Source organism: Cervus elaphus, chromosome 27 (assembly GCF_910594005.1).
Source record: "Cervus elaphus chromosome 27, mCerEla1.1, whole genome shotgun sequence".
In the NCBI taxonomy this organism is placed as follows: domain Eukaryota; kingdom Metazoa; phylum Chordata; class Mammalia; order Artiodactyla; family Cervidae; genus Cervus; species Cervus elaphus.
Genome location: NC_057841.1, coordinates 16,716,219 through 16,741,506, shown reverse-complemented (window position 1 = coordinate 16,741,506; position 25,288 = coordinate 16,716,219).

Below are 25,288 nucleotides of genomic sequence, written 5' to 3'. Positions count from 1 at the left end.
GGTGGGGAAGATCCCCTGGAGGAGGACATGGTAACCCATTCCAGTATTCTTGCCTGGAAAATCCCATGGATGGAGGAGCCTGGCAGGCTATGGTCCACGGGGTCGCAAAGGGTTGGACTCTACTTAAGCGGCTGAGCACACATACAAGAGATGAAAATTTCTCTAGAGGAGCCACAAAGAATTCTTATAGTTGCATTTTAAATACTGTCTACCGGGAGACATTTATTTTATTGTTGGTATATTTTCATACATATCTCCACCCTAAATATGGCCACATTTCATGTTTATGTGCTCTCTAAGTCTGTGACTTCAAACAGTTATTTAAAAGCACCTTTTATTAAACCCTGACCTCATGCCAACCTTTGGGTGACGTGATGGATAAAAAGATGAATGACACACAGTTCTAGAAGCTCACAGCCTCACAGAGGAGTCAGGCACATCGACACACATTTCGAATCTGCTGAGAACTAGGTCCAAGGTTTAGTGGTAAGAGGCGGGAAGCCATGGAGACAGGATCAGGCAGGGATGGGCAAAAGCGATCTAAGCTCTAAAATGATCTCTCTCGGGGAAAACAATCTTTTGCTTGCTCATCACCTGAGTTCACTTGACTTGCTTTTCTTTTTCCTGTCATAGGATTTCCAACAGGATTTAACATGGAATGGGAAGAACTCTGCTCTCAGTTTGAAGACAGAGTTTTTGACAGGTAGTAGTTCCTTGGTTTCTTTAGGTCCCGGGATCCTTATTTCTAATTGCAACAGATTGATTTTGTGATGTCTACATCCTTCCAAGTGGTTAGCTGCTCTTTTCTGCATCCTTTCCTGATATGTTCTACACGACTAAGTCCGCCAGTCAAAGAGCATTCTGTGGTTCCTTGTTAACATACCTGCAGCATTTCAGGGCACAAGGAAGTTAAATGTTGGGCACAGTTGTAGAATGTTCCATGCTGCTCTGGGCATTCTTTTAGAAAGACAGTTAGCTGCAGTTTTGGACTCTGAATTAGTGGCAGTCTCTATTGGTGACTCAGAAGATAAAGATTCTGCCTACAATGCTGGAGACCTGGGTTCAGTCCCTGGGTTGGGAAGATTCCCTGGAGAAGGGAACAGCTACCCATGCCAGTATTCTTGCCTGGAGAATTCTATGAACAGAGGAGCCTGACAGGCTACAGTCCATAGGGTCACAAAGAGTTGGACATGACTGGATGACTTTCACTTCATTTCTATTGATAACACAACTCTACTTGGGCAATTTTAATGTTTTTAAAGAAATACTTAATATCTAATTTTTCTTATAAGAGAGCTGGCTTGACAACTCCAAATTTTAGATGTTGTTTTTTTTTTTTTTTTTTTGAGGACAGTTTTTATGACAGTATTCTCTGGCTTTATGGAAAGTCATATGTAAAGTAATAACTTGTGAGCCAAACTAGAGTTTGCTTGGTGTGACTCTTCAACACCCCCACAAAGCTATTCAGCCCTCATATTGCAATTAATTAAATACACAGAAAGGAAATTTGAGCTCTTCACTATACGACATTTCTTGGAAGAGTGAAAAAAGATCACAGGAGGGCCAGTGTTTCTTCCACATGATGTCAGGACTGTCCCTGTGCCAGACTTTGCTCCTCTTCGGGGATCTGCCTAGAATGACCCGGAATCAGGTCAAGGATTGTGACATCAGTCCCTCTGGGTCACTGGTCACTAGTGGAAGCTCAATTGCACCTACAGTTACCCATATTCTAAAGCAAGGGAGAACCGATAACTGAAATGACTAGTCTTAAGATAAGTTTATTTTCTCTTTTTATCTGAAATCAAAAATAAATGTTCTCTTTTTACCTGACAAATTACCTCCTATACCTTTACAGTGTATGCATTTCTCCAAGGACTTCTTACATTTTAAAATGAGCACTTGATAGATCTGTGCACATGCCCATATATGGCTTCTTGTTTTACCATATCAGGGAGATGCCTGTTTCTGAGTAGGAGAGCAATGGATAAATGCCCCATGGCAGGTGACTGGTGCCTGTCTCATGATTATTTTGTTGGAGACCGAGTGTGCTTGTATCCCCATTTATTTTATGCAGAGGAGCAAGGTGCTTGCTTTCCAGAGATCTTCCCAGAAGTTCTCTGTAAATGTCTTCTGTGAAAATTCCAAATGGCTAGAATGATTATTTCATCCTTAGGAGCAGGAAGCTGGGCATGTTCACTGATGCTCTGAGTAACTCTGTCTCTACTGTAGCAAAGTGCTATTATCTAGACTCTAATTTGTGACTCATTGTAAGTTTGCATTCAGGAACTTCCTTTTATGGTTGCTTCAGCTCAGAAGAAAGGATTCAGTTCAGTTGCTCAGTCATGTCCGACTCTTTGCAACCCCATGGACTGCAGCACACCAGGCTTCCCTGTCCATCACCAACTCCTGGAACTTGCTCAGATTTATGTCCATCAAGTCAGTGATGCCATCCAACCATCTCATCCTCTCATCCTCTGATTGAGAAACTGTAATTCAGTATTTAAAAGGAAAGAAAAGTTACCTGGTGAAATCTATGATCAAAGAATTGAGGAAAAAGTCCACAAAAATTGTATCAGCATGAAATACGCATATACGTTTCCTACAAGCTGCTCCCTGGTTACTGGCCTATGATGACAGAGATGTTCTGAATCCCCCAAATCTGCAGTAAAATGGAATTTCAATCCCTGCCATTGTTCAGTTCATTTTTTCAGAGGCCACAGATAATAATTCTGATGGTGTCAATACTACGGTAAGTATTACATATCCACGGGAGAACCTGGGTTAGTAGGTGAGGGATGAAGCACAATGTTTAATAGCTTGTGGCTATTTTTCCATGAACCAGAGTAGGGGGAAATAGCAATTCTGAGTGACACTGAAGAAACAGAATTAAAGAGACTTCTTCTCCGTGTTTGCTTGTATCCTGCAATTGGCCATGACTGGACGTTACGGTTTGTAGTCATGCATGTGACTTGGTTCCCAGTGACATTCTGGCCTAACCCAGCGAAGGAAACACTAGCAATCTGTCAACCGAGTTAGCCTTCAAGAGCTCTGCTTTTACAAACCGAAGTTCTGATTGGCACCTGAACTTTAGGTTTATTTAGTGCTACAGAGCTTCAACGTTTTCAGGTTACCCTTCAGTTCACAATGTTCTATATGTTTTATCCAGTGACCCATGACATACTTCTGTTTAGTCCCCTAATCCCCTTGCTCTCGAGGGTGGCCTCTCCTGGTGAGTTTCTGTAAGCCTGGACCTGTGTGTGTTTCCTGGAAGCTTGGAGACAGGCGGGCTGAGGCCCCACCTCAGTTCCGGCTCTTCTGGTAATGGGATCCTTACTCCACACCCAATCTGACTGCTTCCTTTTTTTCCACCTCTGCAAACTTAGATCTATTCACCACTTAGAGGCGCCAATTTCCAATGCTCCAAGGTACCCGTTCCCTTTGCATTCTCTTTCTACCATTTCCCTCTGGCTGCTACAAGCATGGGAAGTGTCTCTATCATGACCCCCACATAACGCCTTGCTGCCCCTGAAATGTGAGGAAGTCACACTGGTTTGCCGTTGACACCGACGCTGCCGTACCAGCGTTCTGATAATGGGTTCTCATGTCAAGTGTGTACTTGTGGAGTGAAGAACTCACGGATACAGGCATGGGTTGTGATGTTTCCACAGAGTCGAGGTAGAGAAAGAGGACTTGGGAAAAACTGAGATTAGGCTTGCAAGTAGATAAGGAAAGAAAAAAAGAAACACACCCTTGTTTCAGTCTTTCTGTTTCAACTGACTCCTGGTTTAGGCAGCCAACTTGCCACCTGCAGTTTTATTCACTTACAGAAGAAACTAAACCTCATAAATTATCTCAGAGAGTGCCGTGTGAGGAAAAGCCTTGGAAACTAGTGAGCAAGTTACTGTATATAGACAGTGATGTTGTGGCTAAGAAGTGGGATGGAATTAATATATACCATAGGCCTGGCCTCTAAAATATTTTTCATAATCCTTTCCTTTCTCTCACCTCTTGCACGGTTGAAAGAGAAGGAATCCAAGATGGCGAGTCATGTGATTAAAAAGATCCCAGATCCGAGTCACACTAAAAATAAGTGAGTCCTTGGTGCAGCAGAAGGGAGGTTAATGGCAGAGAGGGTTGATTGGAAGTGTCTAATCTTCACTCTCTGGCCACATGCTCTGGGGCAAATAGTACTCGTGTGTATTTGTTGCTCAGTCGTGTCTGACTCTTTGTGACCCCATGGACTGTAGCCCGCCAGGCTCCTCTGTCCATGGGGATTCTCCAAGCAAGAGTACCAGAGTGGGTTGCCACGCCCTCCTCCAGGGCATCTTCCCAACCCAGGGATCAAACCTGGGTCTTCCACATTGCAGGAAGACTCTACTATCTGAGCCACCGGGGAAGCTCAGGGCAAATAGACAAGTAGTCAGAAGGTTAGTAGGTGTCATGCACTAGCAAATATTGGGGGTGAGGTGAGACGGTCAAGGGCACCAAGGAGGAATTGACCTGTGGCTTGTGTTTCCCACGGAGATGGTATATACTGGTGGATCTGTAGACTGAAGAGGAAAGAGAAATACTGACAGAAAACCTCCAAAGTCCTTAAAGGTCCATGTGCCTTTTTTTGGTGGCTGTGCTGTGTGGTATTTGGCAATTTAACCCTCACAATCGCCTCTGCTCTTTCAGGTCCAAGACCAGTAGAGTCCCATTCCTTGGTCATAGAAGACCTGTTAGAGTTCTGTCCCCAAGATTGAAGAATTGAAACCAGGATTTACAAATATGAAGAGGTGAGAAAATAAGAGCTAAGATAAATAAGAAGCAAGGAATAATGGCTTCACTGAGCCATTCACTTAGGTGGCACTAGAGGTACAGAACTCGCCTGCCAAGCAGGAGATGTAACAGATGCGGGTTTGATCCCTGGGTTGGGAAGATCCCCTGGAGGAGGGCATGGCAACCCACTCCAGTATTCCTGCTTGGAGAATTCCATGGGCATAGGAGTCTGGTGGGTTATAGTCCACAGGGTCACAAGAGTTGGATACAACTGAAGCAACTTAGCACAAACACACACAACTCTTAGAAGAGAAGATAAGAGTCACGTCCACAAGCCATAGATCTGAGGTGTGGCAGACACTTTTACTCTGGGACCAGACCTAATGAAGTGTCCAAATAAATAATGTGTTTCTGTATTTCTTACCCATCTGTCAGTGAATAAATATATAAGGTAGAGCCTTGGCAAGGACTACAAAGTCTTGTAGGAGAATGCAACAGTAAGAAAAAGGAAGAGATACAACAAAATCTAGTGTTTTTCCTCCATCCATGGTATTAAAAACAAAATTTTATCCCTTTCCCTACATGTGTGTTGAGGGAGAAAGCTCTGTCTAAAAATTAGCTAGAACATTATCTATAAATTATTTCAATAAGCTAGAAAATTATTTCATTCCTCCTTTGGAAAAATTGTTGTTGGGCTTGTGTAGTGGCAGAAAATGGGTTTGTAAACGTGTCTGAGTTTTACTAAGGATGTGAGAAAAATGGATTTGATCTCAGGGGAGGTGCTCTGATGAGTAAATTCAGAGAATAAGAGCCAGTAGGCTGACACAGTCTTGAAACCTAGGCCAACACGAAGTTGTGTATTTAGGGTTGCTGCATTGGAAACAGATCAGTTCATGAGAGGGAAAGAGGATGATAGCTTGGCAAGTTAAGAATTGCCCATGAAGATCCCCTGGAGAAGGAAATGGCAACCCATTCCAGTACACTTGCCTGGACAATCCCATGGGCAGAGGAGCCTGGTGGGCTACAGTCCACGGGATTGCAAAAGAGTCAAACAGGACTTAGTGACTAAACAACAATAACAACAGCAATAATATGAGACAGGGTGAAAAGTAAGAGAAATTCAAGGGAAACAGCCTGTTTGTTTGTTTGGTTGTTTTTTAGTAGCTTAGGTCAGAGACTTCTCTCTTATCAGAGGTAGAAACAGGGATTAAAATTGCAACTGACAACAAACTCACTTTTCATGTGATGGGCCTGGGTATAATAGAGTAATCATGACTTGACTCATGACTTACTCATCTTGTATGTTGAGCTATCGTCTCACTGACACTGTCAGCTTCCCCCCATCATCATCATGGCTTCCATTTTTATTTAACTTCTACTGTTTTGGGAAGTATGTTGAGAACATTTCCGTCTGTGATCTCACTAATCCCCAAAACAATTCTAGCAGATAAAAATATGACTGTTGTTGTTCAGTTGCCAAGTTGTGTCTGACTCTGCAACCCCGTGAACTGCAGCGTGCTAGGCTTCCCTGTCCATCACCACCTCCCGGAGTTTGTCCAGGTTCAAAAATACGACTGATGTTCATCATTACCTGTTTCTGTGCTTTTTTTTCCTGAGCACAGAGAAGATTGCCCTTCCAGCCTCCTCCTGGCTGGGTGTGGCCATGTGTTGATTTCTAGCCATTGGAAACGGGCCTGGCGTGTGTCTCTCTCAGGCTGACACTCAGGTGCCAGGGGAGATTCTGCTCCATCCTAGGAGGACACTTCATGTTGAGGTGCCAGGGTCAAAATAACTAGGTGACTCAGATCCCTGAGATGCGTTATGGTCCCTCAGGGACTTGGCATGAATAGGAAATACCACTATATTGTTTAAAACCACTGAGTGTAAAGGGCTTTCCTGGTGTTTCAGTGGTAACGAATCTGCATGCTAATGCAGGAGACATAAGTTCGATCCCTGTTTTGAGAAGATCCCAGATGCAACTAAGCCACAACTATTGAGCCTATGCTTTACAGCCCAAGAGCTACAACTGCTGAAACCCATGCACCCTAGTGCCCATGCTCCACAACAAGAGAAGCCACTGCAATCAGAAGCCCACCCACCACAACTAGAGAGTAGCCCCTGTTTGCCACAACTAGAGAAAAGCTCCTGCAGCAAAGAAGAGCTAGTGCAGTCAAAAAAAAAAAAAAAAAAGCCACTGTGTGGGACTGTTTGTTATCATACCATCATCCAGACTCTCCTCTTTCTACAAGCTGTATCTACCCATGAATTACATTTTACAAATGAGAAAACCAAATCCTAGAGAAATAAGAACCTTAATACTGTACATTGGATTGTTGAGCTGGAGTACGAATGTGTCTGTTTTTGCCTTCAAAACCTGGTGGAGGTAAAGTAGTATTGATAAGTTAACCAGCTAACTGGGGTCTACTAGACTGATAGCACCATAGAAAAATGGCAAAAAAGAAAAATCAAAGCAAAGAGGCAAGTCCTTAGGGGTATACATGCAACCATTTTTAAAGAAGAAATCCTTGTGCTTTTTTTTTTTTAAGGGAGTATATGAGGTTACCAATACAGGACACTTGGAAAACTTCTTGGAGATGACTTAGTTTTTTTCAGAACCTTGTATATCTATGTCTGTATTTTATGTTCTTTCTCTCATGAGTTATTCAAAAATTTACAGACACCTTTGCTGCCAAGTATGGAATATAGAAGAAAATATACAATGGCCACAAAAGATCCTTTGTTGTGGTCTGACACTAACATGGCTCATTCATTCATGCTACACTTGGAAACGTTAGGAGTGACTACGGCCATTATACTTGTGGCCAAACACCTCACTGTGGATGGACGCGCTGCTAATGACCTTCCAGTAGGAGCTATGGCTCGGAAGGCACGTCTCAGTTTCCGACACAGGGGGACTGGTGTGTTTTCTGCTCCCTGATTAGTGCTGGAGTACCTCTGTGTGGTGCTTTCTGAGGGCGGAGTGCGGCTCTGTTTTATTAAATGCTGTGGATGTGGATGGTTGAAAACTGCAGATCAAATGAGCAGTTGGTTAAACCGTCAGAGGAAAGGCTATGTGGGAAAAAACACTACAAACTCCCTTCAGACAGCTTCCGTCCTTTGTTGTTCTTTAGTTGCCGAGTTGTGTCCAACTCTTTGTGACCTCATGGACTGCAGCACACCAGACTTCCCTGTCCTTCACTATATCCCAGAATTTGCTCAAACTCATGTCCATCAAGTTGGTGATGCCATCCAACCATCTCATCCTCTGGCATCCCCTTCTCCTCCTGTCTTCAGTCTTTCCCAGCATCAGGGTCTTTTCCAATGAGTTAGTTCTTTGAATCAGGTGGTCAAAGTATTGGAGCTTCAGTTTTAGCATCAGTCCTTCCAATGATTATTTAGCGTTGATTTCCTTTAGAATGGACTGGTTTGATCTCCTTGCAGTCCCAGGGACTCTCAAGAGTCTCCCTCAGTCCTTCAGTATTTATATAATATATAAATTATATATATATTTTATAATTATATATATAATATATAAAAATATCTATATAATATATAAAAATATATAAAATATATAGTAATTATATAATATATATAATCAGGATGGTTCCCCTCTCATAACATCTCATGATTTCCCATTTCATCTCTTTCAAAAATGACACACAGGGCTTCCAGCTCTCCTTCCTTCAAGAGCAACCATCCATGTGGCTCAGGAATGAAGGCAGGGCATGTTTATTATGAGATTGCAACCTCTTCTGCGCAGACCCCAGCCTGGTACTCAGCACACAGTAGGTTCTCAGTCAGCGCTGGATGAGAGAACAAGGAAATGACCGGCTCCTGGACTTGTTCAGGCTCAGATGCCTACAAAGTGCCTTAAGACCCCTCCATTTCTGCTTTTTGGAATGTGAACTCTTCACTCTAGAACAGTAAGGACAATAAATAATTGTAATTATTATAATACAGAATATGAAAGGGCTGAGGTCAGCTGGTTGACTCCAAAGTAGAACACCAGTGCCGTAACCTTGAGCCATTTTACCACGTGATCCTGCCCGGGAGAAGTGGGCTTGGGGAGAGGACTGTGTGCAGCCCTTTCCTCTGTCCTGCTCAGATGTCTGTCTGGTCTCCAAACCTGCCTGCATAGAGCAGTCTAAGCTCTTTCGGGAAAGCGCTCCGCAGGCAGGGTGTTTCCACGCTAGGCTTCCTGTGGACTGTGAGAAGCAGGCTTTAATACTTTTTAATGGTAAAATTTAATTAAACTAAATGTACCTCAGGGAAGAATAATGTATGCAAACTTATCACAAAATCAAGCACCATGGTGAGAAAAAGTGAGAGCTTTATGTGGATGAATTCCAAAATATTTGGCTTAAGCAACAAAACCAACTTGTTCTCTATTTCCCAGTAATATTCTGTGTGGGTCTTTAAGCAGTTGGTTGTTTAATAATAGTAATCTTCCTGCTTATTTCTCCCATCAGCCCGCCTGTGACAGTCCTTCATTCTCGGTAAACACCGTGATACAATCAGTCTGCCGCAGATGCTTCTTATTCTATTGCCGCAGCATAATCATTTGGGGAAATCTGTGAAACTAATGCAAAATCTCACAAAGCTATTCAGAAATATGGATTGAAAATGGAAGGCTGGAAAAATAGCTTGTCATAGCCCATTAGCAGCTACACATGCTATTTAAGGAATTATTTTTCAAATGGTTCCTTTTTTGCACATTAAAAAAAAAATTCCAAAGTTGTTTGTTCTTGAAGAACAATGGGCACATTGATCACAGAATGTGAAGTCAGATTTGCCAGGCAAATATTAATATTTCCACTGGAATACAGGATGTGGTTTGATTTAAGGTTAGCCTGTGCATTTTTTTTCTCAGAGAGAAGCAGTATTTCTGGTGTTATTTTTATTGAGAAGAGAGGATATTCCTGTGACTAGAACTGAATGGTTTAATTTGATTTGTCTTTGATGAGCAAGATTCCATACTGAAGGACTGGCCTCTACTTCATCAGAGCATTTATCAGTTTGTCCTTTTTTCCATTTCTACGTTGTTTTTAAATGTTTACTCACAAATTTTGCTTCCTTCCAGCATCCTTTAACATCAGTGTCTTTCTCGGATTGTTGAATTTATTTTCTTCATTTCCCAATCAATGGTGCTAGCTTCATATTTGGTTACACTATTCTCCTCTGAGATGCTGGCAATTTTACTTGCTTTTTTCTCAACTCCTGGTTAAGAAAACAACCGGTTTTTGTTTTGTGTTTTGTTTTTTCTCCCTATACTCCAGGAAGGAAAAAAAGACATCTAATACTTAACAGTCGCTGTGAGCCCACTGACACACTTGGGGCTTTCTACTAAGAGCTTTTGTATACAACACAGTTTCTTATATTTTAGAGGATGGAAAACTGACATTAAGAGGTATTGAAAAACTTGCCTAAAGTTTACCCATGGAGGATATTGCAGAATCGGCATTCAAAACCATTTCATTCTCACAGTCAAGCTCCCCGTCTTTCCACTCACACAAGATACCCTAGAATGGTCAATGCCTTCCTACCCTGGCCAGCCCTCTAAGAGCAGAGCTGGAGACAGCGTTAAGAGTGGGCTGTGTAGTCAGATGGACCTGGAACTGCTTAATCGCTCTGCCACTTATTGCTTTAGCAATTTATTCAGCTCCCAGTTAAAATGAGAGTCAGCTTTTCAATTTAAAATGGAAACCTAGGAGTTCCTGGTGGTCCGGTGGTTAAGAATCTGCTGGTCAATGCTAGGGACACAGGTTCTATACCTGGTGCAAGAAGATGCCACATGCCTTGGAACAACTAAGCATGTGTGCTGCAACTACTGAAACCCTCACACCTTAGAGCCTGTGCTCCATAACAAAGGAAGCCACCTCAATGAGAAGACCCAGCACAGTCAAAAATAAATAAATAAAATGAAATTGAAAACCTAGAAGACAATGTCACACAATACATAGCTATTTGTAAGAGCCAACACATGAGATTATTAAATTTATGACCCCAAGTGTAGTGAGCATATTTATCCTGGAAAAGAGTCATGAATTATTTTCTTTGATTTGACTATTTCTTTAAAGCTCAAAATTTCTATTCCCCACTCCCTCCATCCTCCACACCCCAATGGAAAGCCAATACTTACAGGCTGCTTAGAGGGCCTGCAAGTTTAGACCTCTAGGCTGTTACACTGCCTGTGTGAGTGATGAGAATTAATATTCTGCTTTGTCCTCAGGCCCGGAGAGAAGCGTCAGTGCTGGCAAGCACGAGGGCTGCATCGTCCTGAAGCCCTGTTCTGCCCACAGAAACAAGGCTGCCAGTGACACTCAGCTCCAACTGTGGGTTGAGTACATGTGGACCCAGTGTGTGTAGGACAGAGGTGTAGGGAAGAGCTAGGTGATCTTGACCTTGACCTTGACCTTGGCTTCTGGAAACCCACATAGGCACAAGAAGATGCTGCTGGTTTCCATAAAGTCTCTTGGGATGCTCTTTAGACTTTCTGGAGCATGTTGAAGTGTGTCATTCTCTCAAGTGTGAATTCCTCTGGACATATTCACAAATAACCATCAAATCTGGAATAGGGATTTATGGCATTTATGAGAAGCACATAAATGTGGGACAAAAAATAAATTTTAGGATCCTACAGTGAGCATTTCCAAATGGGTTCGCCCTGCCAGTATCTTCAGTGAAGCCTTCTGAATCCTGCTTTGGAAGAGTAAAAGGACCCCTCATTTTGTTACTCCAACTCTTTAGCAAAGGATTACTGAATGGAATAAAACATAAGTTCATGGTGTGAATGAACCAGGGTGATTCTGATTAAATTCATGACACTGAAAAAAAAAAAAAATTTACTTTGGGCTGTGTTGGGTCTTAGTTGTAGCTTGAGGGGTCTTTCACTGTGGCACGTGGGCTCAGCAGCTGCATGGACTTAGTTGCCCCGTGGCGCGTGGGATCCTAGTTCCCTGACCAGGGTTCAAACCCATGTCGTCTGTGTTGCAAGGCAGATTCTTAACTCCTGCCCTCATAGTGAGTGTCTTGGGCCCAGAGGCGTATATACAATCCAGACCTCTCAAGGAGGGTAGTAGAAACATGTATTCTTTCCCCAAGAAATGTGGTGACTCTTTACTTCACTGGGTTACGACTTAATATCGTTTTTTAAAAGAGCATCATTGGTATCTAACTTGTACAAATCGCCACAAGTTCAGCTAGCAGGCAGCTCTTGGTTTCTCCAGCAGGAAGATTCAGACCTTCTCTCCATGTTTCCGTGACATCTTTTTCTCTAAACCCAGAAAAGTGATATTGACAGACAAACCTTTCTTGAGAACCTTGTAGAGTACAGCAAATGAAACTATCCAATGCGTCAGAGTTATTCCTGGCTCTGCCTGCTTTTCTCTTCCTTGCCCTTTCGTAAACAACCAGCATCATTTCTCTAAGACTTTATTTTGTCTCTTAAAGAGTGGTGAGAATAATACCTGTCTTGTGGAGATTTTCTAACGATTAGGTAGAAGAAAAACTCGGAGAGCCTTGAGCCCCCGGACTGAATGCATTATATAAAAGTAATTACTTAGTGCGAACAGCTAGGAGGCATTTTGTTCTAGTCAGGTGGTGCCCCGGGTATTTATTTTGCATAAATAGAGTGAGCTTAAAGGAACCCCTGCCATCACCTCCTCTAATGCTCTTATTTTACAGATAAAGAAAATGCATGATTCTGTGATAGTATGAAATGAAGTCAGTTAGGCTAAGTGTCCAGGTTTCCATACTTGATCTCATCCAGCTGATCTCCTCCCCCAGGCCCCGGAACGTTGCCCACCCTGGAGCATGGAACGAGGAATAGCCTCCCTCGTTAACAACCTCTCCTGAGAATCCGCTGACTTTGAGGAAAAAAATCCTCCCACTAAATCAGATCTCAACACCAACTCATCTTTCGCCCCTCCACCACTCCATTTCTCTCCTTTTCTCCATAAAAGGAAAGCTGCTGCCTGACCTTCAAGACACTTGCAGATTTTACAGTGGGATGCTCTTCCTTCTAAGTCCTGCCTGGACTTGAACTGGTCCCTTCACCATATTGGAATAGTCCCCCTACACACACACACACACACACACACAACCCTACTCCAATGACCTTCCTCCTCCTATTGCAATAGCTTTTTTTTAAAAAAATAAAACCATTTCTTCCTTTATCTAAGTCCAGATTTGTTTTTACTTGATGTTTCCACTCAACCTTTACACCAGACACTGTTAATGCAGGCTTTTGGCACCATTCATTTTATCCTTATATATGCTATTGGAGATCTTTCACCAGTCTGGCTCTTATTTCCCTAACTATAAAATAAAACCACTTGGTAGAGAACTTGTCCTATGCACATATTTTTATATCTTCCTTCATACTCAGGACTATGTATCAGGTAGGGATTTAACAGCTATGTTCTTTGACAGTTTATTTGCTTTTCTTCATATAATTAATATTGACATGTACAGCATATTAGTCGTGTATGGATGTAAGAGTTGGACCATAAAAATGGCTGAGCACCAAAGAATTGATGCCTTTGAACTGTGGTGCTGGAGAAGACTCTTGAGTGTCCCTTAGACTGCAAGGAGACCAAATCAGTCAATCCTAAAGGAAATCAACCCTGAATATTCACTGGAAGGACTGATGCTGAAACTGAAGCTTCAATACTTTGGCCACGTGATGAGCTGACTCATTGGAAAAAACCCTGATGCTAAGAAAGATTGAGGGCAAGAGGAGAAGAGGGCAACAGAGGATGAGATGGTTGGATGGCATCACCGACTCAATGCACATGAGTTTGAGCAAATTCAGGGAGACAATGAAGGACAGGGAAGCCTGGTGTGCTACAGTTCATGGGGTGGCAAAGCATGTGTGGTTAAACAACAACAACAGCATATATTTAATGAATAAGACTTTTGAACAAGTGTAGAAAAATACGAATCACAGGTCCTCATCTTCAAGAAAGCACAATTTAGCTGAGGAACTAAGAATTTTTGTCAGGCAGTTAATAGTTAAGTGACAAAAACAAAGCTATATATATTCCAAGGAATAAGAAAGAAGTAGCTTCCTGAGGTTAAAGAATTTCAAGAAGAGGTTTTCAGTAAACCTTGAGTAAAACTAAGAGGGAGAAGACAGGGCTCATTCTAGGCAGGTGGACCGACTTAATAAGGACTGGAGCTGGTCTGGCCTGTCAGACATCATTTAAAAGTGGATAGATAGAAATTCTAAAAGTTTCATGTAGCTCAGATTGGAAAAGGGCTTTTCACTTAGCATACATTTGAACCAATTTATTGACTCGCTGCAATTAATTATAATTCTACCCAGTTAATTGCATATTGAGTTTTACTGGGTTAAATATTATTGGGATTAAATACATGAGATGAAATGGATACAGGTGCTTTTACTGCATAAAATATGGTAAGAACTTCCAGGAGTTCAGTTGTTAGAGACATTCTGCCTATTGACACAATATCCATCAACAATACTTCCTCACACTTATGTTTTGATTGAAACCTGCCATGACATGATTCCTCATAGTGAATGAATGGGAGAAGTATGTCTCACAGGAGTTTTTCCCAAGATCCCTTCTCTGTGTCTCCTCCTGCAGTGGAGAGATGGTTCTCCTTGAAACTCACTGACAGTATGCAAGCAACTGAAAATCTTCTGGATTATTCTACCTCAAAGACTGATCTGCTACTCTTTTCTCTATGGCAGGGTTTTTTTTTTTTTTTTATCTCTTATTACAGTCTTGGGACACAATTTTGCTTTAGGGTACACTTATGTAGTCTGTCTGATAGATACTAAAAATGTAATCTGTCAGGTAGATACTAAAATTGACAGTAATGGTCCTTTTCTATGGGACTAAAAATAGATAAAAGTATGGAGAGAAGGAACGGCCACCATAACAACAACAACAAAAAAAACCCTGCCTGAAAAATAAGCTTTGTGTCTTGAGGATACACTCCTCATTTTGTGTGTGTGTGCCCTCTACTTCTCATTTTTTGAGAAGCAGTGATACCTAATTACTTTTCTTTTAAAATAGATTTATGACCACTAGGGGGGCCACCTTTCTATGGAGAGACCAGGGGAGTGAGTCATGAGAGCACAATTGTTCAAGGAGCTTAATTAGTAGAGAAACCAAGCCAGTTGTGATGGGATGGACAGAAGTTCCTCCTCCTCTTTCTCTCTAAGATGGCTTACCTTTTTTTGGTTAGTTTAAAGAGATTCCAAAGTCTGAATCATAGTTAAATTTAAAGACACACTCTGCTTGACTGACACACCGAATCTTTCTATTAGCTGCTAAAGGTTCAGATTAATGATCTAGTGCACTTGTGTGAAATGCATACAGTGATAAATTAAATGTGCACTTTAATGAAGATATTCTCATAGGTTCCAGTAGAGTTTAGGGAGAAATTCCTGCATAACATATGAAGGGTTGAGATGACTGACAATCCTGTTTGTTTTAGCACTAACTTTCTTCATGCATCTGTGTGATGTCTGGGGGACATTTCAAATGCTCACGGAGAACCAATGTACAGTTTTGTTTTGTTGTCTCCAGAAAAGTTATAGCCTCTTTAATTCTCTATTATTCAGCTCTCAGAGACCAAGGCTTGAATGATAGCAATTGAGTTATCACGTTCTATTTCCAGCAGAATTGTTTGTAGTTTAGCTCAAAATATCTATCTTCTTAATTTTAACTGGTTTTGCCAGTTGCCAGTTAAACCAGATTGCAAGTGAAAATGAATATCATCAACACACTTAAATATTTCTATGCGGGATACAAAGCAGACTGTGGATGATTACAGACTACTGGAAAACGTGTTTCCACAGAAAGTTTCTTGGAAATTGCTAGGAGTGTGTTAGACTTTAAAATCACTCATAGATGTGTGCTCCAAATTTTAGTAAATTTAAAAAAAAATTTCATTCTGCTTTAGAAGTACAGATCTTCCTCAAGTGTATTAGGTTATATCCTGATAAACCACGTTAAGTCGAAAAGTCTTTAATATACCTATCCTATCAAACATCATAGACTTAACACAGCCAACCTTGAATGTGCTCAGAACACTTCCACTAGCCTATAGTTGGTCAGCATCATCTAATGCACAGACTACTTTATAATATAGTGTTGAATATCTCATGTAACTTATTGAATACTGCCTTGAAAGTGAAAATCAGAAAAGTAGTCTGGGTACACAGTGGACATAAGTATACTAGTTATTAACTCTCATGACTGGGAACTGTGGCTCGTTTTCCAGTGTCACAAAAGAGTATCATACCACATATCACCAGCCCAAGAAAAGATCAAAGGATCACGATTCAAAGTACCAGTCATACTGAATTGCCTTCACGCTATTGTAAAGTTAGAAAATCGTAAGTTAAGAAATTTTAAGTTGGAGACCATCTGTATATTATATTTAGGATAGTGAAACTACTCTGTATGATCCTATAATAATTATAAAAATGGATACATATTACCTATGCATTTGCCAAAACTCCTAGAACGTACAGCACCAACAGTGAGCCTTAATACAAACTACAGACTCTAGGCAATTGATATGTCAGTCCAGGTTCATTGATTTTATTAATAGCAAGTGTACCACCCTGAGGCGGAATCTTGACAGTGAGGGAGGCCATACACACTGGGGATGAGGGTACCTGGAAACCTCTGTAAAGTGAAAGTGAAAGTTGCTCAGTCATGTCCGACTCTTTGCAACCCCATGGACTATACCCACTCCAAAAAACTGGAGTGAGTAGCCTTTCCTTCTCCAGGGGATCTTCCCAATCCAGAAATTGAACTGGGGTCTCCTGCATTGCAGGCAGATTCTTTTCCAACTGAGCTATCAGGGAAGCCCTAGCTTTCGCTCAATTTTGCTGTTAACCTAAAACTGCTCTAAAAAAGAAAGTCTATTAAAAAATTAACAAAGTATATCATATAAAGAGAGTAATAGTCTTTAAGGCAATGATTCATCTATTCCCCTACCATTTAAATATAGTACATGTAATATTTGTGTTGTACACTTGATAACTTTGATAGCTGTGTGTCATCATTATAAAGCCTCCCGATCACTAAATAGTCACTCATCACCCCTTCATGGTGTCCCTAAGCCCTGCCTCAGGTTAACCCCTTCATCCCTTTTCACCAGGATTGTAGTTATAGTCTGATGGGCCACTCTCCTTCCACCATCTCTTTCCTAATGAACTTAGAAACATCTTCCCAAAATGCTTCTGATAATGCGTCTTCCTTTTCAAGATCTTTAAGACTCACAAATTGCAAAAACAAGTCAGACTACTCAGTCCACACATGTACATTCTGCTCAGACTCTCAGTCATGTCCAGCTCTTTGTGACTCCACAGACTGGAACCCTGCCAGGCTCCTCTGTCCATTGCATTCTCCAGGCAAGAATACTGGAGTGGGTTGCCATGCCCTCCTCCAGGAGATCTTCCCAACCCGGCGATCGAACTCGCTTCTCCTGGGTTTCTTGCATTGGCAGGTGAATTCTTTACCACTGCACCATCTGCAAAGCCTGCCTAGACCACTAGCCCCTCAGAATGTCCAGTCTTTTTATCATCCTCTAGCTTCTTCTCTGCTAATAAATCTGCACACTAGCTGCACCTTGATATGTCTCCTTTGGCTCATTTGTTTTCAGATTGCTGTATATTAATGCCTTATCATCAAAGGTCCGTATAGATGCTACACACACACACACACACACACACACACACACACACACACACACTATAGCCTTGAGATTAGATTTCTCAAGGGATAGCATTCACAATATTTACCTTCTGCACAGCTTCTACCCACTGATCAGGTTAGGTTTAAAATCTAACTGGTTATAAACATTCAATAAGTTCTGGTCAAATGGCCAGCCTGCAGTCTTTAGGTAATCTCTTGATTGGTTTCCTTTGAGTCTTTTACAAGGTTCAGACCACTTTCAAATGAACACCACCCTCCGTGGCCCCCTAGCACTTGTGTGTGTCTGTATCATGGCTCTAACCACATTCTATCTGAATTACACTCTATATGACTTCCACGCTCTACCACATAGAATGTCGAGTATATGTAGACATTCAGTAAATGCTTGCTGATGGACTGATTGAATTACAAAAATGAATTGAGCCCAAAGACCAATTTTAATCATCTTCCCATAACTGTTTATAAAAATTGTATCCATAAAATGCTAGAAAAAACATTTACTGAATTAAACTGGAGCACTTGCTCTCTAATTAAATCTTACTGTTTTTGATTTAATAATATCAGTGATAATGGTGATAATGATGATACCAAACAATTGTGTAACATTCACTGTAGTGAAGGCTATGCCTGGCATTATAGTAAGTGCTTCATATGTACTTACTTAATCCTCATATCTACCCTGCGTGGGGGGCTTCCCTGGTGGCTCAGTGGGTAAAGAATCCACCTGCAATGCAGGAGACACAAAAGACGCGGGTTTGATCCCTGGGTCGCGAAGATTCCCTGGAGGAGGGCATGGCAACCCACTGCAGTATTCTTGCCTGGAGAATCCCATGGACAGAGGAGCCCAGTGGGCTACAGTCCATGGGATTGAAAAGAATCAGACACAACTGAAATGACTTGTGGATGTGGTTCTGACTTGTGGATGAGAACTTGGAGATTTAAGCAGATTTTCAGGCACCTCGTCCATGCCATGGCCACACTTCTACCCGAGGCAGTTAGACTCGAAATCCAGTGCTCTCTTGCTCTGAATTCATTTTTGAGGAAAGCACATTTTGATCTAGTGAACCTATGATACATAGACATTGTTTTCTCTTCCCAACTGTCTGTTCTATTTACCTCTAATGCTCTGACTCTGCCCTGTATCTCTATAGAATATTTTACATCAAAAGTTTGTAAATAACTTTCATGGAGAAACCCTCTAAGACCTGCAACTGTTGCCCACACACTAAATAATTTCTTTTTCCACATTCTATGAAATTATGCTTTTCTGCCTCCATTTTGGTGTCGGCCCCTCCCTGGTTTCCCAGCTGAGGACCTCTCGTGACAGCCAGCTCCTCCTTCTCTCTCCTGGGCCACTCCGCTTCTTGCTGGCCTCTTTATTCCTCAGGCATCTGCTGCCACCATTTCCCCAATATCCTTTACCCTCATCCTAATTGTTCACCCACATTTCAGCCTCAAGCCTCAAACGGATGCTAACTTTTCTTTCACAATTTAAAGAAAGCACCTAAAGAGTTATCACTACCATCTTAAATCATACTCTCAAATGTTGATACCTTAATTATATTAATAACATGACTGGCCAATCCAGTGTTTCAGATTACATGTGGGTTTCATTTCTCAGTTTTCCTTATGGGATGGCTAGCTTTGTTTTGAACATAATCCTTGTGAACCTGGTTGACATCTGTTTGGTTAAGAGACAGGATAGCCAAAGCATAACTGTTTTCATTCTAAGGATCAGCCCATGTGCCTAGTCACTCAGTCATGTCCGACTCATTGCGATCTCATGGACTGTAGCCCACCGGGCTCCTCTGTCCACGGGGATTCTCCAGGTGAGAATACTGGAGGGGGTTGTCATGCTCTGCTCCAGGGCATCTTTCAAACCCAGGGATCGAACCCAAGTCTCCCGCATTGCAGGCAGGTTCTTTACCATCTGAGCCACCAGAGAATGATATTAAATAACCAGTAAAGCAAAACCTTATAAAGTCTCTTGGAAGCCAGCCCAGTGACCCTATCTCTTTGCAAACTTCTATCTGTGGTGTGAGATGCTTCCTATTAGTAACCCATGTTTGTGCAAGTGTGTTTCTACATTTCTACGCCCATCCGACCTCAACATCCTTAAATAATAGCAGAGCATCTCTTCTGGGTTACTCTCTTCTCTGAATTTGATTCTCACATGAGCGCCCAGAACTTGTTAAAAATGAGGAACTTGGGGTTATGCTAACCGACCAGGGAGGCAGGAGGCTGAGTTTAGTTTCACAAGTTGAGCTCTCTAATGTAGAACTAGGTTACTCCAGTCAGAAATATGATTTACTTCTTCTTTTGGGTTGTTCCTTTAAACAGTCGCTATCAATGACATTCAAAGTCACTGCCTGATACTAACATGAAGTGTCAGATTAAATCAAATAGTAGTGTCTGTCTAATTGTTTTGCAAATGAACAACTGAAGTCACTTATATTCTGTGCAGCTCAACTGTATAGAGATTAAATGGAAAAGGTGATTCTCTGGAAAACTGGAACTTTTCAAGTTCCCTGGGCTACTTGTGCAATGTAGAAAGTGTGTAGCTCTTCATCCAGTTGGCTCGTTTGACCCAAATAAGGAGGATGGAAAGGACATATATTCTTAGATTGTGACACTGCCACCTGCCACCTGTCACCTGTCACCTCCAGGTCAGGGTCTTGAGCTGCTCTCTAATACAAATTGAAAAAAGAAGTCAGTGAACCTTTACCTTCTGCAAATGCCATTTTATTTAAAGCTTTACAGCCACTCTCTTGGATGGGGGAGTTCATGAGTGGCAGCTGCCCTTGAGAATTTACCTGGGAGCACCGAAATGAAAATCACAGTCAGCCATCACCTAAAAATTGTTGGAGTGCAGGACTTAGGCAAGAGGTTTTGAATTCATGATTTATTTTCTCTTCTGGCGGCAGGCAGTGCTTCATACTCCGTTCTAGACTTACACGCAGAGCTATGTGTAAAGGTCTGGACACACCAACTGTTAAAATATGAAAACACGTCTCTACCAGTTGATAAAAACCACAATAATATTTCAAAGTAAGTAGCCTCCAATTAAAATAAATAAATTAATTTAAAAAATATAATCAGTGTACTCAGCCCCTTGAGCAAAGTCCCTCCAATCAAAGACCTTCCCTGGGGACCCCAGGACATGCCCACAATGCATCAAATAAAAGGAATAATCCTGACACAGAAGGATTCTTAGATCCTTAGGCTCTGCACAAGACCAAGGCCCGTGCCATTCCATTGTTAAACATTTTAAATATCGTGCCCCAGTGAGAAGAGAACTTGAGTGGGTTGGCTTCTATACAAGATCAATAAACTTCCCTGGTGCCTCAGATGGTAAAGAATCTGCCTGCCATGTGGAAGACCTGGGTTTGATCCCTAGGTTGGGAAGATCCCATGGAGAAAGGAATGGCAATCTACTCCAGTATTCTTGCTTGGAGAATCCCATGGACAGAGGAGCCTGGTGGGCTACAGTTCATGGGGTTGCAAAGAGTTGGACACAACTGAGCGACTAACACTTTCACTTTCAATTTAAGAAATACCCCTTTTCAATCGGAGGCTTTGGATCTTTTACAAAACTGCGGTAGATAATAAGATCTATTATAAGTCTCCTGTCTCTCATTATAAGAGTCATGTGATAAATTTCTTAATTTTGGGGGGAGTGCCTTGTTCTCTGGGAATGTAATTTGCTTCTCAGGAAATCTTGTTTCTTTGAATCTGACAGAATGAATGCATTAGAGTATAGCTTTCTTTTTGCTTTGTCTTTTAGGAGTTCCAGAATTAAAATTGACATTTGTTGAACAATAAAATATTGCGAGCTACTTGGTACACCTCTTGTTCATCCAGGAGACATAAGAGATGTGGGTTTGATCCCTCAGTCGGGAAGATCCCCTGGAGGAGGACATGGTGACCAGTATTCTTGCCTGGGAAATCCCATGGACACAGGAGCCTGGCGGACTACAGTCGATAGGGTCGCAAACAGTTGGACACGACTGAGGCAACTTAACAAATGCACTTGGTATATCCCTTATTCCTTGTAAATTGATTCCTTTATTAATTTACTAATTTATTTTAATATGATTTCATGTTAGTAGCTACATCAAAAAATTGTTTTTAGATGGGGAGATAGGTGGTAAAAATTATCCATGCATGAAGTATGCTCTATGCTCTACTGGGTTAAGTGCTTTGGGTACCTTGAGCTGCAGAGTCACAGCTGTCTTTCACCATATACTCCTGGATGTCTCCAGACTTATATTGATATGCTTCTAAATTCATAACTAAAGTTTCTTATTGTTTATTCATTTATTTGACTGCAGCATCTTAGCTGTGGCATGTGAGATCTAGTTTCCTGGCCAGGGATCAAACCTGGGCCCCCTGGATTGGGAACTCAGACTGGACTACCAGAGAAATCCCTAAAATGTCTTATTGTTAAAGATGACATGGGTGAGAATAAATATTGGAAAACACATTTATTTGTCCATGTACTTTACTCGAGTCCTCTGAGATTTGTTCACCCCTAAAATTGACTTGGCTAGAAATGGGGAAAGAAAATCTCCAAAGGACTTATTATTCCTGCTTTATGTTTTGTCTTATGTATTGAGTTACTCTATCCATGCAGATCCAGCTAGTCTTGGTATTCACTTAGTTCATGGGCAATTACAATCTTTCCAGTTACTTCCTTTTCCTACCGTCCTGGCAGTCAGTTCACTGCAGCATGTCTATTTTGTAGAATTAGTGAAGGCAGAAAGCAGTTAAATTCCAAGTTGTCATCCTTGCTAAAAGTGATTTATAAGTAATCTAAGAAAAAGTGATGTGGAATGTAACATGTTGAGGAGACCAATTAGAGTGAATATAGGTTTTAAATTTTCTGCACGTGTCGTTTGTAAGAACATTTTTTTTAAATCAAATACACCTTGGATGATAAACTCAAATGAAAACCAATCCTATTTTAATACATTCCAACAGTTTATGCATTCTATGAATTTAGAGACAATATTCTTTTAGTCTTTGTGATTCCCATTCTTTGTTCAGCACTTTATACATGATATGTGGTCAGTGAATGTATACCCAATTTTATTTTACTATAAAGTATGCACTGTGTGTTTTGCTCACCAGGGAACTACTGAATCTGTTTCGTTTTTCTCAGAATTTTTCTGTATTTTAAATATTTCTTATTTAAAGTTCTGCCATTCTGCCAAATCAATAATTATTATCATCATCTATCCTACTCAATCAGTAATATTTTATGTACTATGTGCCAAACATGTTTCCAAAAGTATACATATATAAAAAAGATTTTTTGTCTCCTGATAAGCATGCTTTACCTTAAGCTGTGCCAGTAAATATTTTTCTATATAATGTAGTAAAATGAAGCAGAATATTGAAAAAGTGCTATAGGAAGAGAGGGAAGAGATCAACTCTGTCCTCAGGAATTTAGGAAATTCTTTACAGAATCATTGATATTTTTGCTATAATTCAAAGCATGAATATGAATTTCCTGGGTAAAAGGAAAAAGCAGACAATGGCATTCCAGATGAAGAAACTACTTTGTTCAATGATTTGAGTCAAGAAACCTTGGAATGTTCAAGTTGCACGGTGGGGAGAGATGGTGAGTCAATGTGGACAGGTGGTAAATTGCTTTTATACAGGACCTTCCCTTCCACGCTGTCTCAGTCAGTTTGGGCTGCCATTACAGAAACACCCTATTCATCGTGTTAAACAACACAATATTTCTTATAGCCCTGGAGGTTGGAGGTTGGAGTAGGTGTCAGCAGGGTCAGGTTCTTGTGGAGAACCCTCTTCCTGGATTGTAGATGCTGTCTTCTTGTTGCGTCCTCAAAAGTGAAGTAAGAGAGAGGGAGGAAGAAAACTCTCTGTGTTTCTTCCTACAAGGGCACTAATCCCACTGACCCCCAGTTGCCCTTAGTCTCCAAATACCATCCCATTGGAGGTTAAAGTTTCAACATATGGATTTTAGGGGGAGACACAAACATGCAGTCTGTGTGCCTATGTGTTCAGTCGCTCAGTCATGTCAGACTCTTTGCAACCCCATGGACTGTAGCCTGCCAGGCTCCTCTGTCCATGGGATTCTCCAGGCAAAAATACTGGAGCTGGTTGCCATTTCCTCCTCCAGGGGATCTTCCTGACACAGGGATCAAACCCAGGTCTCCTGCTTCTCCTGTATTGCAAGTGGATTCTTTACCACTGAGGCACCAGGCAAAGCTCATGTAGTCTGTAATATATGATAAATAACTTGAGTATTAGTTGGTAGTAAAAGCTAGCTAACACATATGGCTGACCAAGCCACAAAATCATAGCCATCAAGTTGTGTTTATATGCACGATCCAAGACTAAGGGTGAGGTGACTCACTTAGGTTTCATGTGTCCATTTAACCCATGCACAAGGCATACTGCAAAAATATGAAAATTTATGATTAACAAAGTATAAATAATATATTCTTCAGCTCTGCATGTAACTAAAAGGACTCCTTTTAAGATAATGCCAAATAAATAATATTCATGATGAAAAATTGAGACTGTATTTTACTATTTATTAAAACATATGGTCTCAAATTCTTTATCATTTTAGATGATCATGGAAGCACTGACCTCTATGTGCAATGCCACAAATTTAACTTACATCTAAAAGGTATTTATGCTAGACTTATATGACATCTGGTGAGAAATCTAAATTACCAATTGACAAAGATCATTCAGATAGGAAAATCTAAATCTATATAGGAAGCTGAAAGGAGTAGGGGAGAGATGATAAATCATCCATTGATGTCAGAGAAGTGCCTGCTTCTGTTCTGTTGGTATGTCATGTGGTTCAGGTTTGAAATACAAAGCTCATAATTTTGCTTTATATATAGCATCCATCCATGAAGGAACTCAAACGGCATTTATGTGATGGTTTCTCACAATATTTCAGTGGAATAAAGGATAGCCTATGACTGTAATTTATGGATCAGCAGTGATTGCCGGAAAAGTACCAGAAAGGTTGCAACGTCAGCTTGTTTGGCATTTGGTGTAACAAGCAAGCAGGACCAGAGAAGGTCACGGTAGGTGGGTGAACAGCAGAAAGCAATGTACTGTGCGGACTTCACAGGTGTATCAGTGGTAAAGAATTGGTCTGCCAAGCAGGAGACTCGGGAAAGACCCCTGGACAAGGAAATGACAACCCACTCCAGGATTTTTGCCTGAGAAATTTTATAGACATAGGACCTGATGGGCTATAGGCCATGGGGTGGGAAAGAGTCGGACATGACTTAGCAACTAAACAAAAACAACAACAGTGTACTTGTAAAGTGTCATTAGAAATGGGGATCAACAAAGCCAAGATGGCTGGCATTCTTACCCTATTTGAAATGAAGAAATATATACGAAGCAGATTATCTATCCCAAATTAAAATCACGAGCTTTCCAGGCCCAAAAATTTGTTTAATGAGTTCCATCGTATTAATTTTAAAAATAATTTCTTTTGATGCAGGCCATTTTTTACAGTCTTTATTGAATTTGTTACAGTATTGCTTCTGTTTCATGTTTTGGTTTCTTAGCCATGAGGCATGTGGAATCTGAACTCCCCGAACAAAGTTCAAACCTGCACCTGCTGCATTAGAAGGTGAAGTCTTAATCACTGTAATGCCAGGGAAGTCCCCTCCAACATATAATTTATTATATACTGTGTTCCTTTTTGTATTTACAATAGCAAATTTTTTAATTTTGTTTTGCATACAGGGTAAAAACAATTTAAAATGGAAATTTATTAGGTCAATATTAGTGTACTTACATATTCTTGTAAATGAGGAAAT